Below are 16,169 nucleotides of genomic sequence, written 5' to 3' on the forward strand. Positions count from 1 at the left end.
ACACGCACACATGCACACATATATACTTAGCCCTATTGATTTATGCAACACCAGGTTAGTTTCAACAACAGACTTTAATTAGCAAAATGTTGAATTTGACTAATTCTTTCTTAATTTTTATTAATATACTAGTGGCATTGAGCACTTCAACACTTCAAAATTACTTCAACTCTAATAGTGGAAGAAACTGTATATAGTGAAGAACAAAGTAATTATTTTCCAAGGATTCTGAAGGAAACACATTTATTTGTTAATATCAGCAAAATATATTTATATTGGTATTCTGAAAATGATTTTATTCACTAAGGACCAATGTTTAAATCAAATACGTAAGTGCTTAATTTTAGCCCTAAAAATCCACAGTGAAAGCTATTAAGAGGTTGGTATTTCATCCTTTCATACATCTAGGCAACAACTGCTTCTCTGCCTCTTTACCCTAGTTAATGCAACCCACTTATGTACCCTCCAATGTGGTTCTGTGACTCAGGTTTAATTTGAGCCTGAACATATACCTCTGACTTACTATTGATCTATTCAGTTTAAGATCAAAGCAAAATTATTGGAATAATGCTATATCATATATTATGTATAAAAAATACGAACTGGTCAAAAATAATCAAATTATGTTTTTTCTTCAGTCCTGTTGCCATTAAAATTAAGGGTGCAGGCAGATGTTACATTTGTCTTGTGATCAGCCCCCTGAGAGCACGCTATAGCCATGCCATGACATATGTGCACAACAGCAGAGCGCTTTAAAAGTGGCTGATTGCGTGACAAATTAACCCTCCTCAAATGAGGGATCAGATGAAGGCGCTCCACTTTGGAGCACTTTAGGGACCTTCTGTTCCCCAGGGCAGGGGTTCCCAACCTTTTTATGCTGAGGACCAGCAAACCATGGACCGGAAGTGACTGGGGACCAGCAAGCCACAGGCTGGAAGTGATTGTGGACCAGCAAACTGTGAACCAGCAGTGGCTGGCATACTATGGGCAGGTAGCCAACCCTTTTTAATACTCATACTGCCATTCTGCAGTATGACAGTCACTTCCAGTCTGGGGTCTGCAGTCACTTCTGGTCCAGCAGCCAGCCGTCCTGCAGACCAGCAGCCAACTCTTCACAGCCCAGCACCAGGCCGCAGCCCAGGGGTTGGGAACCCCTACCCTAAAGTCAATCCTTTGCATGATCTGGGTTTGGTTGATGCAGCCCAGTCCTGCCCCTGGAGCAGGAAGGGAGGAAGGAGAACTGAGGGGGGGCAAGCTGCAGGCTGGGGTTTTCCCAGTCTGAGTTGGAGGGGAGGGATGGGTGAACTGGAGCCCCCTGCCTCAAGTACCAGGCAAACCCCAGCCTGCAGCTCGCTCCCCTTCCTGTTTCCCCCCTCTCTTCCTGTAGACAGCACCAGAGCTGAGACAGAGAGGGCCTGTGCTAAGGGAAAGACGCTGCAAGCAGGTTCCTCAGTTCCATTAGCTCCAAAGTGGAGCTGAACCTCCCATCTCCCCCCACCTTTGAACCAACAGGTGAACATCTGTTGAGTCAGTGGGGCTGATCTAACACATGGGACTTTATATAAAGTGCCATGAGTTGGAGCAGGAGCCCACACATCTGCCAATGCCCTAAGTGTACATCTTTTCACAAAACTAAATCAAGCCTTCTTGAGCATCTTGACAGTGCAGCCAATACTTCACTGAAAGTTATTTCGACATGTAACTTAATGTTCACCTGAGTTAACATTTCTTCACCTGAGTTAATGTTCCTAGCTAGAATTAAAAACAGTCCATTGTGCTAGGATAGGTGGATTAGTCGATCCTTTAAGGAAAAGAAAACCATTAACACCTGTGGAATGAAGAGTTTAGAAGGAATCAGGCAGATTATGATAAGCATTTGCCCCTCACATGTTATTATAACCTGTCCCTCCTTTGTATAGTAATTTCTAAATGTTCACTTGAGACCCTATTTCAGCCTGGAGACACTGCAAACAGCTGCAGTTATGAAGCCACACCTGGAGACCTGTTACACATCTCTGTAAGAGATCATACAATCTGTCACATGTCCCTGGTAGGACTTCTATAGGTAGACATTCACCAGATGTCTGTGTTTAGGCCCCAATGAAATGGGCCCTTATAGTCATAAAGTATCCATGTTCTGAGCAGGCTGCAGCATTATCTTTTGTAGACATTTTCTGTTAGCCCTACAGCTCAAATAGGCCACACAAAAAAAAACCCAGCTGACCACTATCCCCACCCTATCCCAACTCATCAAGTACATCTAGCTTTAGAGCTCCACTCCTGTGAACACACTGGGTTTAAATTTTACTGTTCTGGGAACATGTGATAGTTAAAAGAAATAGATTCATCACATGTATATGGGGATTCCAAAAATCATTAGAGCTAAACAAAATAGTAAACGAATAAATTTCCCTGCCTCAGTTTTTGTACCTTTGTTCAGTATTCTTGGGTTAGGTAAGATTCCTCTAAGAAGTCCATGATCTATCCCATTTCCCATGGCTTCCCACCCAATTTATGGGATTTAGTATCCATCCCACTTCCTTCCTTCATGGTTTCTTTTGAAGAAAAGAATCCCTTCTTTTTACACCTACCCAAACTTTCTATTTAAAATAGCTAGTGACAGCATCTTCCTTTTATAACTGCCAGACTTTTTTGTGGGGTGACTTCTTTATCAGACTCTATAGGTAGCCCACGTCCATTAACAAGGTGATGTCCTGCTCATGGAATTCAGACTTGACAAACTGGTTTGCCATGACCAGTAGTCATCACTTTGTTTAAGGGTGAGGCAACATATTACAATTAGAGCATATTAAGGGCACTTAAAATGTGAGTGTCCATACATTAAAGCTCCTTAATAAGAGCTAAGTGTCCCTTAGGAATCTTAAAGTTATGCCACTTTGGGACAGAATGAACTCTGAACCCTACTACCTAGCTTACCATCAGGTCATGTTCACCTGCTACCATAATCTACAGTAGACAGCACTACCTGCAACTGTTAATGCCAAGTGCTGGGCACCAGTTAAATAACATGGCAACCTCTAGGGTGCCAATGTTTTCGGAAGAAGAGCACCTTAGAGTGGGATACTAGTCTTTCCCCTGGTGAAGGAAGTGCCACCTAAAGGTTATAGAACTGAGGTCCACTCCAGGGGTAGACTGGACTCTTTAACCCTGGTCAGCAGCCAATCTCAGAGTGGAGCCCCAATAGACAGACAGACAGACAGGTGATCTCCTTTGCTCCAGCAGCTCCTGCAGCCAAGATGGCTCCAAACATACTGGTGTCTGCCTTTTCTTTGGATTAAATCAGCAAGGTCGAGAGGGAGAATCTGGTATGTTGGCAACTCAGTGTCTCCATGTACAATGTGTAGGCTTCTACACCCTGGAGACATCACTCCAGCTTTGCTTTATCTTTCAAGGAAGAATCAACATGGGAGGCAGCAGTTAATAGTTATAAATACAGGTCATTTGGCAAAGAGGGGGACACTACTGGTTGCTTCTGCCAGTAGGAGAGTGCAAGCTGCTATGGGCAGATTCTGGGCAGATCACAGCAGGGCACGTTTGGTCAGGCTAGTGGAGCTGGCTATTTTTTATTTTTGCTGCTGGCATTGGCTAAGGACCCACTGTCCAGGACCCTAGCCCCTGCTGTAGCTGAGCTAATAGATAACACCCTGAGGCCACTAGGGATAGTCAGAAATGCAAAACGAGCAAAGAAAGTTAAACAAATAAACTAGCATTTAGCTGTCTGCCAATGGATCCTCCCAGGCTTCCACTTCTTGCAACCCGGTATCTTTCAGAGGCTTTGCAGAGCCTGCAGACTTGTGCAAACAGAAAAATAAAAGGAACAAGCAAACAAACAAGGGAACAAGCAGGAGCCCTGCTCCCCAGCCACTTCCAGTAGCATCCTAACCCCTGATCACCCCAGGCTCCAGGCATCCTGCTCCCAGCCAGATGCAACCCCTTGAGGCTGCTTTCAGCATCTTTTATTCTTCCCCCTGCTGGGCTGACCCATGTGGCTAACTCTTTCTCATTCACCACATCTCTGTCAGCTCTCATGCTGGGAGATTCATTGTGTCCCCAGACCTCGTTCCCCAGCCTTCAGTGAGTCGTTCCAGGTCTGGTGTGGGCATGAGGAGGTGTTTCCAGGGTGTGGGGCTGTTCAGATCCCCCTGCGCCCCTTGTAACAGGGTCCTGCCTTGTTACAGATAAATTCTCTCATTGATCAGCTGTTACCTGTACCCAGTCAGTAAGATCCTGATCTGCCATGTAGTACTTGCTGACTTATGTGTCCTGCATTCAAAGGCTAGGGACAGACATCCACAAAGTCTGAACCTGAATAGATTTGCAGGAGTCTGCCTGCTCCAATGGGTGCTTGGAGTCAAAAGAAAACTCGAAAACAGATTACATCACTGTATCAAACAAAAGAAAAGGAGAAAATCAGCACTCTACATTTCAACATGGAACGTTGGACCATGTGCACTGGCCTGACTGATGATCTTGTCAATATTTCTGATGCTTTTAGGGTAGCCATGATGGATATGGAACAGGTTGAACATTGATGTTGCAGCACTGCAAGAAATATGCCTGGCCTTGGGTGTCTTCTTAAAAGAAAAACATTACATATTCTTATGGCAAAGGAATGCTTCCAAAGATCTATGTAAACATGGCATGGGTTTTGCTGTTAGAAACAATATTCTCAAAATAATTGAGAATCCTTCAATGCCAGAGTTGGTGCTGACAGTGAATCCTGGCCAGTTTACCTGGGCTCACATAACACAGGAAATATGAATAACAATGGACAAAGGTGGTTGGAGTTCTGCTCCTTTCATAATGTATGAATCACCAACTCATTCTTTCAAACAAAGTTGTGCCATAAGGTATCATGGAGGTGCCCAAGATCCAACCACTGGCATCAGTTTGTCCTCATCACCACTAAACAGTCCAATCTCAGTAATGTCCTCCTTACTTGTAGCTACTTGTAGCTAATCATAGTGCTAATTGTGACATGGATTGTGACACTGCTTGTGGTCACTTAGGTATTCTTTCCCCAGCAACCATGAAGCAAGGAGCTCCTGGCTACAGGGCTCCTGAACAGACCTGGATGTTGCTGGACAACTCTGAAGGCCTGGAAATTGAGACAAGTTCCCTGGGCTGAGAAAGACTGGTTCTACAGGCAAGTGGCCTTTGTTTTAAGTTAACCCCTGGAGTGTTTGAGGTGCCTACCAGAGGGTCCATGTGCCCAGAGAAGGGTGTGTGGGACCAGAGGCCCGGTGACCAAAAAGGACAAGTGAGAGCTAGTACCTCAAAGCCAAGTTCAATACAGTGGGCCCAGGATAGAAGGCCTAGATAGATTAAAGGGAGGAGGCAAAAGCCCCAACAAAGGGAACAACATCATAGTAACATCTGCAAGGCTTGAAGCATGGTGTAGAGGAAGAAACAGAACCATGCATTGAGTCCTTAAGGAGGTGGGTGCCTGGGATGAGTGCAGATATGCTTTGTGGCCCTCGAAGCTACACAAGTCGTGCAGGGACAAAGATCACCCAAAGGGGTCCATTAAACTTAAGGGTCAGGTCATAGTGGTTGGGATCCAAGAGAGACACAGTGGTATCACAAGTGGACTAAGGCTCACTCTATTGGTCATGAGCAGCCTCCACTGATACAAAATCTAGTAAGAACAAGGCGTGGTGGGTGAGTAAATAAGGGAGGGCCACCAGGGGACTTCATGACTGCCCCTGGGGCATGACTCTGACACACCATGTGAAGAAATTTAATCTGCATGTGGCACTGGAAACATCAGAGGCCACATGCAAGAAGGCAATCAAGAAGGCAATACGCAACAAGCAAAAGTCAGAAGAACTGCAAAGAAGTCAGTTCCATTAAAGACAGCATCGGGACATGTCAGAACAGATTGAAAGCCACAGGTGGAAAGATGGGTAGAACATTATTTTGAACTCTCTTGAAGGAAAAATGGTGTTACTGACATAGCCCTTAATTTCACTGAGGGTGTCTATGCTTGAACAGCTCGATGATACTCCAGCTGTTGAGGACAGACAGTGGCTGTAACAACTATCATGGCATTTCATTACTAAGCGTTGTTGGAAAGATCATGGCTTGGGTGATGTTCAGAAGACTTCAAATCTGACTATGTTCACTTTGAATCACAGTGCAGCTTCAAAGCTAGTAGGTCCACCATAGTTATGATCTTCTCACTTCAACAAATCCAAGAAAAACATAGAGAACCAAGGAGGTCTCTGTACATCACCTTCATTGACCTAACCAAGGCCTTCAACCTCATCAGCAGAAATGGCCTCTTCCAATTATTGGAAAAGATGTACCAGAGGGTCCATGTGCCCAGAGAAGGGTGTGTGGGACCAGATGTATAGGATACTGTAACTAAATTTACATACCTCAGCTCCATTGTTACCAACAACCTATCACTTGAGGCTGAACTGAATAACCATATTGGCAAAGCATTAGCATGCTGAGCAAAGAAACTGACTGTTAAGACCAAGATGAAAGTATATCATGCTTGAGTCATCAGCACCCTTTTGTATGGAAATGAATCTTGGACCACATACTCTACTCAAGAAAAGTACCTCAACGCCTTACACTTACATGGCTTTCACCACATTCTAGGAATTTCCTGGCAGGACAAATTTGCCAACTCTGAGGTCTTGCCAACATTACAAACATCTATTCTCTTCTTAGTTGGTGTTAACTTCAATGGCTTGGTCATATATGAATGGATAATGGCCTTATATCTAAGGTTCTCACATATGGAGAACTCTTTACACAAAGAAGACCATGTGGGTGTCTTTATTTCCTGTTCAAAGATGCATGCAAGAGAGCTAAGAAGGCAATGAACATTAAGCCAAATGCCTAAGGATCAAAGTGTTGGGAAACAGTCTATTAAGCATGGAATGAAAGCTTTTAAAGAAAGAAGGTCCCTACATACAGAGGAAAAAAGAAATGCCAAAAAGAACCCTACACCACATTCAGATTTGTTTATATGACCTTCAAAATAAGTGCAGAAGTGACTGTCATTCAAGAATTGAGCTCTACACCCACACTCACAGGCTGTGCCTACACAAGATGGTACCTCTCAGGAGCAATACCACTGGGGGACACTAGCCATGATGTGATGCTACTGCACAGTAGTAATGAGTTACTTTGCATTAGCTCATTGCTACTGCACAGTAGCATGAGACAAAAATTGTGCGGGGACACTACTAAGCGGTAACGTCAGTTACTGTGCAGTCATTTAGTACTTGATTATGAAAGTACTAAATGGCTGTGCAGTAACAACTGTGTAGTCTGTCACTTATGTAGATGTTGTCTCGGATGGCCAGGGCCGACTCAAGTTACGCTCGTACGTCAGGGCGGGCTGGTGAATGGAGAGGCAGACACAACTTATTGGTTGCAAAAACTTTACTCACGCCGCTTGCAATCACGACGCAGGTGGTCCGGTCGTCGGAACAACCACACGAGTTGTTCCAGCTGGCGGGGCCCAAGCCAGTTAATCCGTCCGCAATTCGAAGCCGGCGGGGAAAGGGGTACGTCGGGGTTGCGCTCGGTGACGGGAAGAAAGATCGATAGGTGATCAGTCTATCGATCGGCAGCCGCGAGTCAGATAACTTCAGAGACACTCTGCAGCGTGCTCAAAGCTCTTCGACTTGGGCGGAAGTCGCGCGGAATTTTAAACGGCCAGCGAGCCAATTACTAGCCGCCACGTGTGAATAATTTAGCACTGGCCAATAGCGGGGCACAAATTTGCATCCGAATAGCGGGAACTCTTTGCACCGTGCATTTCTGTGCTGCAAAGAAGAAATGCATCCTGCAAAGGAAACTGCAAATTGGCGGGAACTCTCCTGCACGCAGGCTCTTAATTGCAGCAGAACACTCTGCCGTGGAAAGGGGCTGGCATGTGGCCAGGAAATTCCATAGTGCCGAGGCACAAAAAATCACTGGGTTGTGACAGATGTGACCACAGATGTTCAGTGAACAGAGGCCTCTCAGCACAATTCTATTGTCTTGGGAGACAGATGCCTACTACCTCACTTAGCATAGATGACGCATAGGGGGAGCACAGAAGGGCACATCCCCCGCCCCAAGATTGGCCACTGCCAAAGCTGCCGCCAGCTTCTGCAGGCAGTCACTGCCTCCCCCTCGCCACTGGCCCAGCTGCCGGCAGCTGCAGGTGGTCCCCACTCGCTACCCACCACACACCACCCACCTTGCCTCCAACATTGCCATAGCCACCTGCAGGCAGTCCCCACTTGACCCAGCCTCGCCGCTGATGTCACTGCAGCCACCTGTGGGCAGTCCCCACTCACCACCACCATGCCCCTGCCACCACCACCACCACCTGCAGGTGGTTGCCGTGCCCCACCCCCCCAGCCTCAGGAGGCACACGTCGCTCAGATTACTTTAATGTCTGGCTGCTCCACTGAGATAAAATGGCCAATTTCAGTCCTTCAGCATCCCAGGAGGCACTGCTTCTGGCATCAACTAGCTATCAACCAGAACTTTGCAGCCTTGGATTGTCACTGCCACTGTCAGATTGATTGGGGCAGCTAAGAGTGATCCATACAGTAAGGGAGGGGTAATCCAAGCTGAAGCGGGGAGATTGGGGTAGAAGGAGCAATTGGAGGGTGATCTAAACAGTGGGAGGAGCAATCAGGGCAGCAATTAGGAGGGATGATTCAAGCAGTGAGGGGGGCAATTTGTGAGTGGGGAGGAGGGTGATCCAGGCAGCACAGAGGCAACTGGGGGGGAATCCAAGCGGCACAGGGAGGCGCCAGCGGGGGCCCTCTCCCTTACTCCCTTTCCCCTTTTCCTCCTGGCTTATACTGCAGCAGGAGAGCTGGTGAGCTAGGCAGTCATGGAGCAGAGTACGCAGTTTCTAGCCATCCCTCTGCTCACCAGCCCTCTAGTGGCAGGTCAGAGCTGTGCACCTTAATGTGCGACTGCTCACAACACATGCTAACTTTAACAATGACTAACAATTTCATAAAGTTATCAAGTACTAATTGTAATGTAACTACACCATAATGTAATTCCCTGGCATAGATGATCTAAATTGTTCCAATCTGGGGCATGTATGAGACAGGTCCAACAGCATGTAGCTACCTTATACATACTCAGACATTCAGTGATAAAGCAATTTCAAATCTTACCAGTAGCCAAACTGCACATAGAATTCCCCAAAATGTCACATAATTGCATCCCAGAACACTACAATTTATTTTAACATTTTGGAATTTGGCTTTAATACTTTTTTTAACCCTTTGTAATTAGAAAGCTAGGCATTCCATTGTAAACTGGTGCAATGTAATTGAAGGCATTTATACCAGCTGAGGATATAGCACAGAACACTGCTTCTGGTTTATCATTTAATGAATTTTTGTGCATATTAATGATAAAAAAGTTTGCTTATACTGTCATTCTCTGGAAAAGATTTCCTGAGGACTTTTGCACCTTGGTACCAGAACATGGTACCTAAATGTTCCAGATGGAACCTTTTAAAGACTTAATGGAATGTTGTATGGTATCATAAGAAAATAACCTATCAAATATTTAATATATTCATTTCATATTCTGTCACCTCTGTCTTGGTCTTTTCCAGTCCCATAATCTCATCTCAATCTGTCTGTCTTCTTTCCTATCATTCCAGCACCATTTCTCTACCCTGCTTCTTTTTGCTCACCAGTTGTTCCAAGTTCCCAACACTTTCCTTCATCTTTGATTGAGGCATGCACCTAGAACTCTGCCTAATTGCTGAGCTTGAATGTGAAAAACAGTAGGCAGTGCTCAACTTTCAGTGGCTGTCTAAGGTTGAGTAGGGATGCAGAATAAACATGGCCTTAGCCCCCTTCCTATACCCAATACATTGTTCACAAGAAATCTTACCTGAACAGAGAGCCACTAATGCCAGCACCCAACAGCAAGAATGTCTCAAGTTTTTCTAATCCTAATAAAAGCTGAAAGAGCCTGTCTCCTGTGGGTCTGCTTCTTGATACCCCTTTCCAGCTCATCAAAGAGGCACTACATTACCATTAACTTGCATGTTTGAAAATCTTAAGGTTCAGAAAGGTTGAACCTACCTGAAGGGCCTAAAAGAATGTGAACATCTCTAATTCCTGGCCCTCATTTTATTATGATTCATTCTGGAGTGCATTTTGACAGGATGCACTACCACTTTCTCCCTCAAGGACATCTTTAGCCCAACGTCTGGAAACAAAATATTCCTTGTTCCATTGCACTCCTATAATTCATAACCCTTTAAATGTCCTATCCTATCCTTTATCCTTTCTCAAACTACTATAAAAAATCCCTGCCTATTTACAATTTGCTGTATGTGTCCTATTCAGTTTGAATAATGGCTCCAGGGAGCACATGCTGCAAGGCAACTAATGTGAGTCTGCTGTTTGAGTATCTCAGCTTACACCTCTAAATTTACACTTAGTTTGGTACATGCCAAGTACTTATACTAAAAACTTTACACACCAAAGTAATGTGGCATACAGGCTTACTGCAGACTTGTACCCAAGCCCAACTTGACAGTGGGATATCTACACATGCATTTACACCAGCTTAAATTTACTGCCCAGTAAGCAGTAATAGGCTAGTGTCTACACATGCAGAAAATCTGGGACTAAATTTAGTCCCAGGTCAGAGCAGCCTGCCAGATGCCCCTAGTTGAATCCAGAGCTAGCTGCCAACAGTTGGGACTAACTTTAGTCCCAAATTGAAGCCAAGGGAGGTGGCCAGGAGCCCTGGGGCTGGGCTCAGGCTGACCCCTTAGTGGCTAGGCAGACCCAGCAGGGAGAATCCCTGGGTTACTGCACAGTAACACATCTACATGTGTATTACTGTGCAGTAAGTAATCAGGCACAATGCAGGTATCAAATTTATGCTCAAGTCAGCATAAGTTGCCAAATTTACCGCACAGTAAGGGCATCCATATTTAGACACAAGCCTGTACTGCACAGTAATTCCAGTTATTGTGAAGTAAATATGTACACGTAGATGCACTCAGTATTCCTTTATATGAGCATAAAAATGGCTACTGTTTGCTAAACATTTAAGGAAGCCTATTTTAGCTTCTTTGGATTCTGGTTAACTGGAAAATTACATTATTATTTTCCAGATGGGACTTCAAACTCATCCTTAACCTCAGCATCTCATCACACACTTCAGTAACGTGGGTGGATTCCTTTTCAAGCACTTTGATTGATATGGTTACTAGGCTCATGTAACCGTGTAAAGAAAATCATTCCATACTCACAAGAGAGGCAGTTGTCATCAGTAAACCCATATTTCTGGTCATAGATGGATTTCCAGATCAGAAAGGGCATGTTTTCTTTTTACCTTGTGATAGAAAAAAGGACTTTACAGCCTTCCACTTTTTTCAGAAATTAGTTGAAGGATGTCACTATTTCCAACTATTAGACTTTATTAAACAAATCATGCTACTAAGCTCTTATTAATTCTCAACCAGGGTGCCCCAGTTCCCTGGAGTACTATGAGATCATTTAATGGTGCCATCCCAGCTCTGCAGAGCTTCTGTTTCTCAGAGGCAACTGGCAGGTCTGGATGGGGAAGTGGCTGTGGCAAGACAAAGCACCCTGCTGGAGCTCAGTCAGATAGGACAGGCCACTATGGGCATGTCCACACATAAAGGCACGTGCGCTTGCAGCAGCTCAAATAGAAACCGTGCAAATTTGAGCCAGGGCTTTTTGCCTCAGTGCACATGCCTGGACATAGACTTTGGTGTGGGGCAAATTGTGTCACTTGAGGCAAAACAACCCTGCCTGGCTCCTCCCGGATCTCCAGCCAGGTGGATCTAGAGGCTGGAGCCAGCACCTGTACTGGCCCCAGCAGTATAAAAAGCTGCCCTGTGCTAGCCCCAGCAGTACAAAAAGCTGCCATGGCAGGTAGCTTAGGGCTACTCGCTCTCAGGAGCTTCTGGGGCCCACCAAATTGGTACCTGGGGACACTACCCCTTGTGCCAACTGGACTGCTGAAGCAGCCTTGAGAGTTCCCTGCACCCTCTACCCACTGCAGCAGTCGGGCAGTGGGGGCTGCTGCCTGGCTGTGACCTGCTGCCACCTGCGACAGCATGGGGCCCCCATGCTGCGCACCTGCCAGACCCAGATAGGGACTGCACGGCCATTAGAAGTATCTGCCTCTCTGGACCAGCTGCCAGTGGGCTATGGAGGAGGAGTGCATCACCAATGTATAGGATAGTACTTGTGTTAGGCAGGACAATACTGCGGTGGAGTTTACTAGTTTACTTAGCCTAACAGTACCACTCTTGTAGACAAGTGACATTTTACTGTGAAGCTAATTAGGCAACTGCTGTGTCTCATGTAGATGCACCCACTAAGAAGAAAAGCCAGTCATCTGTTAGGCCTTCTAGCAACTGGAAGAATAGAAGGGGTGGAAAGACAGATCGAGGTAACCCCTAGCATTATGCTGGATATTTCAAGCATATGGGGAATGAGCTAACACCCAGCATTATTTCCCTTTGGTACAGAAATGAGCAGCAATGTTTATAAGTGAGTCAGTTACACTAAGTTTTGAGAGAAATATTGGACAAACTTGTTCAAATAAAACAAGATAAACTTTTCACTGACATTCTCAACATTGCATTATTCTGTTTGTAAAAATAACTGTAGCTGACATTTCCTGCTAAATTAATGAAGAAAAGCTGTCTTCTTCCTTAGGGGCATAGGGGCATTCCAGAATGATCAGTTGAAGACATTCAACTGCCCCAAAATACAGGACAATTCCTTATGTTTTTATGTCAGAATAAGAGTAAACATGTTCTTAAAGCCTACAGTCTTCTAGATAATCATCTTTCAGGAGAGTTTTCCATTTGAAGTCTTATTTAATTAAATTAAAAATATGTTCTAGTAGTATTCCTACCCTGCAAGCATCTGAAATATTTTATGATTTTATATCGTCAGATTTCACTATTTAAAAGAAAAATGAAGTTTTCTACTAATGTGGGAAGAAATCTTGCAAACAAAATTATGAACATCTACAAAATGCACAGGAAAAAGTATGCATTTGACCATACCCAAACTGCTGTCAAATGCATGAAATAAAGGAAAAAAGAATGATTTTCACATCCTGTTGTTATAAATAATATTTAAAACAATTGTAACAATAAGACAAGAAGAGAGGAGAGAAAAAAGACTGAGAATATTTTGATTTCAAGGTTCAATACAAAACGATCTCTTATCATTTTTCTCTTCTGTGGTTACATGCACCAATGCACCAATTGTTATTTTTGAGTCATTCCTAAGTAAAGCAATAGGCTTAAATAACAATATGCTTAGTGAACTTTTATTTTATTTTTTTATCTTAGTCCTTATTTATTAAATGTATATGCTACCCTTCTCAAAAAGGCTTATAAAACAGGCTAAAATATTAAAAGAAAGAAGTTTGCAAGTTGTTCTTCTAAATCGTATGATTAACTCAGATTTATGCATCACTGAAATTATTTGTCAAATCATATGTGTATGTAGTTCATCTGAGAGCCATATGTTTCAGGTATATGACATCTGAAATTTAAATATCACTGGTTGGTTCGGTTTGTTTCTCTTCCCTGACTCAGAGAGGAAAAAATCTTAGATTCAGGTTCAAAAACAAATGTTTGTTTTTTATTAATTCAAAAATTTACTTTCTGTGGGCATTCTCTGATATTCATTTCCTGTTTCTGCAAAGATTCCTCCCAGTAAGCTCATTCACAAGAACATTTGCAGAAAGCAAACATGAAAGAAGTGTGAATGCAGTTGAAGCAAATGTATTTAAAAAGCTAAATGAATATTCACATTAAAAGTCTAATGAATATTCACAAAATATTCACAGGATTCAACAACATCCACTAATAAGTTCTGGCCTACTAGTACTGGATTATTTGGCTTGTTTGATTTTAAGAAATGTTTCAAAACATTCAAAGCATTTAAAGAAATGCTATTTATTTTAAGGAATGTATGTGCAGAAGAGGTATAAAGTATTAAAGGGCCTTTGCAAACAGAAAAGAAATAAAATTAAGTGAAAAAAAATCAGTGAAAAAAGAATACTTACCATCCTTCACAGCTTCTCTTTAAATATAAGTATATGTTTCTAGTTTAAAGTGACAAAAATAAGGAAATAAAGATTGATACTCTAATTTTAGCTAGTGGTTTTGCAAGAGACAGATTCAATGAAGAAAGGTAAAATAATTTACTGTAAATATATTGTCTAATTTAAGATATGTAATATCACCCACTAATAATATTTTATAAATATAAGTATAAATAGTTTTCCATTGCTGTATTATTGGAGCTTTTAGGGAAGTGTGAAAACAAAAATAATAATGCTAATTAGAATAACATTTTGAAATAAGCAACTGCTGCTGAACTGCAAACCAAAACAGAAAATATTATGTGCTACTAATAACAAACAAAAAATAAAAAAGTGAAATGATTCACTTTGCACCTAATTTTACCCTCATATGTAAGGGTCTTCATGGGTTTATAATCATTGCAGAATATGAACCTCATTTCTGTAAATAACATGATTTTGTCTTCTTGAAAAATAGTAGTGTAAGTTGCTTCAGTGCAGATAGATTTTAATAGAAATATTAAGAGTACTAATTTAACCAGGAAGAATCAATTTGCAGTAGCTTAAATAGAAAAATAAACCAATCAAACAGCCCAAAAGTACCTGTGACATAAAGAATACCACAATAACTAAACTAGATAAAAGGACCCTGAGGAATATACATTTGTGCATTTATCCTAGATTTTAAATTTCATATAACAATTAGAATGTTTTTGCAATTGTTATAGGCTAAGAATTATATTGTGTGTACCAAATACAGTCTATGCTGAATTTATAAGGGACTCAGGTGAGTTAAGAAATTTCAATTAAAAGCCAAACATTATCTAATGGAGTTTCAGTTTTGCACAACTGATAAGATTCTTTTTTTTTACCTTAAGAAAGTTTTAAGAGCTGAGGTTTCTTTATTTTTTTCAGCTTTTCAACAGCGAGTAACTTATATATGAAATCTGAGCCCTGATAAACCAACCATTAACAAATTTAAGATGGAAGTTTGGAGGAGTGAAGCTCTGGAATAGCCTTCTACTAGGAAGGGCAGTGAATAGTAAAACATTCAGTCCCTAATTCAATTCAGTGAAGATTTGGCCTGATTTGGTAGTTGAATCGCCGAATCCAAATCAAATCAGAGAACCCTTTAATCTCTTCAAATCAAATTGGAACCCTCCGAATCGATTTGGAGAGATTCAGAAAGATTTGGAGATTTGAACATAGACACAGCTTTAAATGTTTTTTCTACATACCTCTAGGTAGCAGGCGGCTCTTGGCTGCTGCGATGCTGGGGCACATGGAGTGTCCCACAGAAGCGTTGGGAGCTCCCCAATGCACTCAGCAGCAGACCTGGAAGTGGACCAGAAGCACTATTGGTCCACTTCCATGTCTGCCGGCTCAGCAACTGGTGCTTTCTGAGTTTGGGGAGGTGGCACCCAGGGTCCCCTCATGGCCAATTCCCGAGCCAGGGCACATGGGTGGGGAGGGGAGCAGCACACTCCCTGATGCACCTGGAAGTGGACTGGAAGTACTTTCAGTCCACTTCCGGGTTCACCACCAAGCACTTGGGGGGCCCCCCATGCTCCTGTGGGATGCTCCATCTGCCCCAGCATCACAGCATTCATGAGCCGTGCTGGTACCTCAAGGTATGTAGAAAAAACATTTAAAGTTGTGCCTATCTTCAAATCACTGATTCTCTGAATCAGCATCGAATCTTCAGATTTGGATTCAGCCAGATTGAATCAGGCCAATGATCAGAATCAACTAATCAAATCACTGTCTCCAATTCAAGCCAAATCCAAATCCTAATTGAATAGGGCCCACACTGCACACCCCTACTGCCTAGCCCCTCTGCAAGGAGGTAAACACTATAATACATACATTATTTTTTTTTAATTGGGTGTGATTCAAATCACAAAAGTTATGGAGCAATGCCTCAAATCCAAAAAAGCTGGAGGACCAGTAGTACAGAGATAGAATTGGGCTTAGGGCATGTTTCATAGTTTCATAGTAGCTAGGGTCAGGAGGGACCTGAACAGATCATCTAGCCTGACCCCCTGCCACAGGCAGGGAAG

The sequence above is a fragment of the Alligator sinensis genome, unplaced genomic scaffold (assembly GCF_000455745.1).
Source record: "Alligator sinensis unplaced genomic scaffold, ASM45574v1 scaffold535_1, whole genome shotgun sequence".
Classification (NCBI taxonomy): domain Eukaryota; kingdom Metazoa; phylum Chordata; order Crocodylia; family Alligatoridae; genus Alligator; species Alligator sinensis.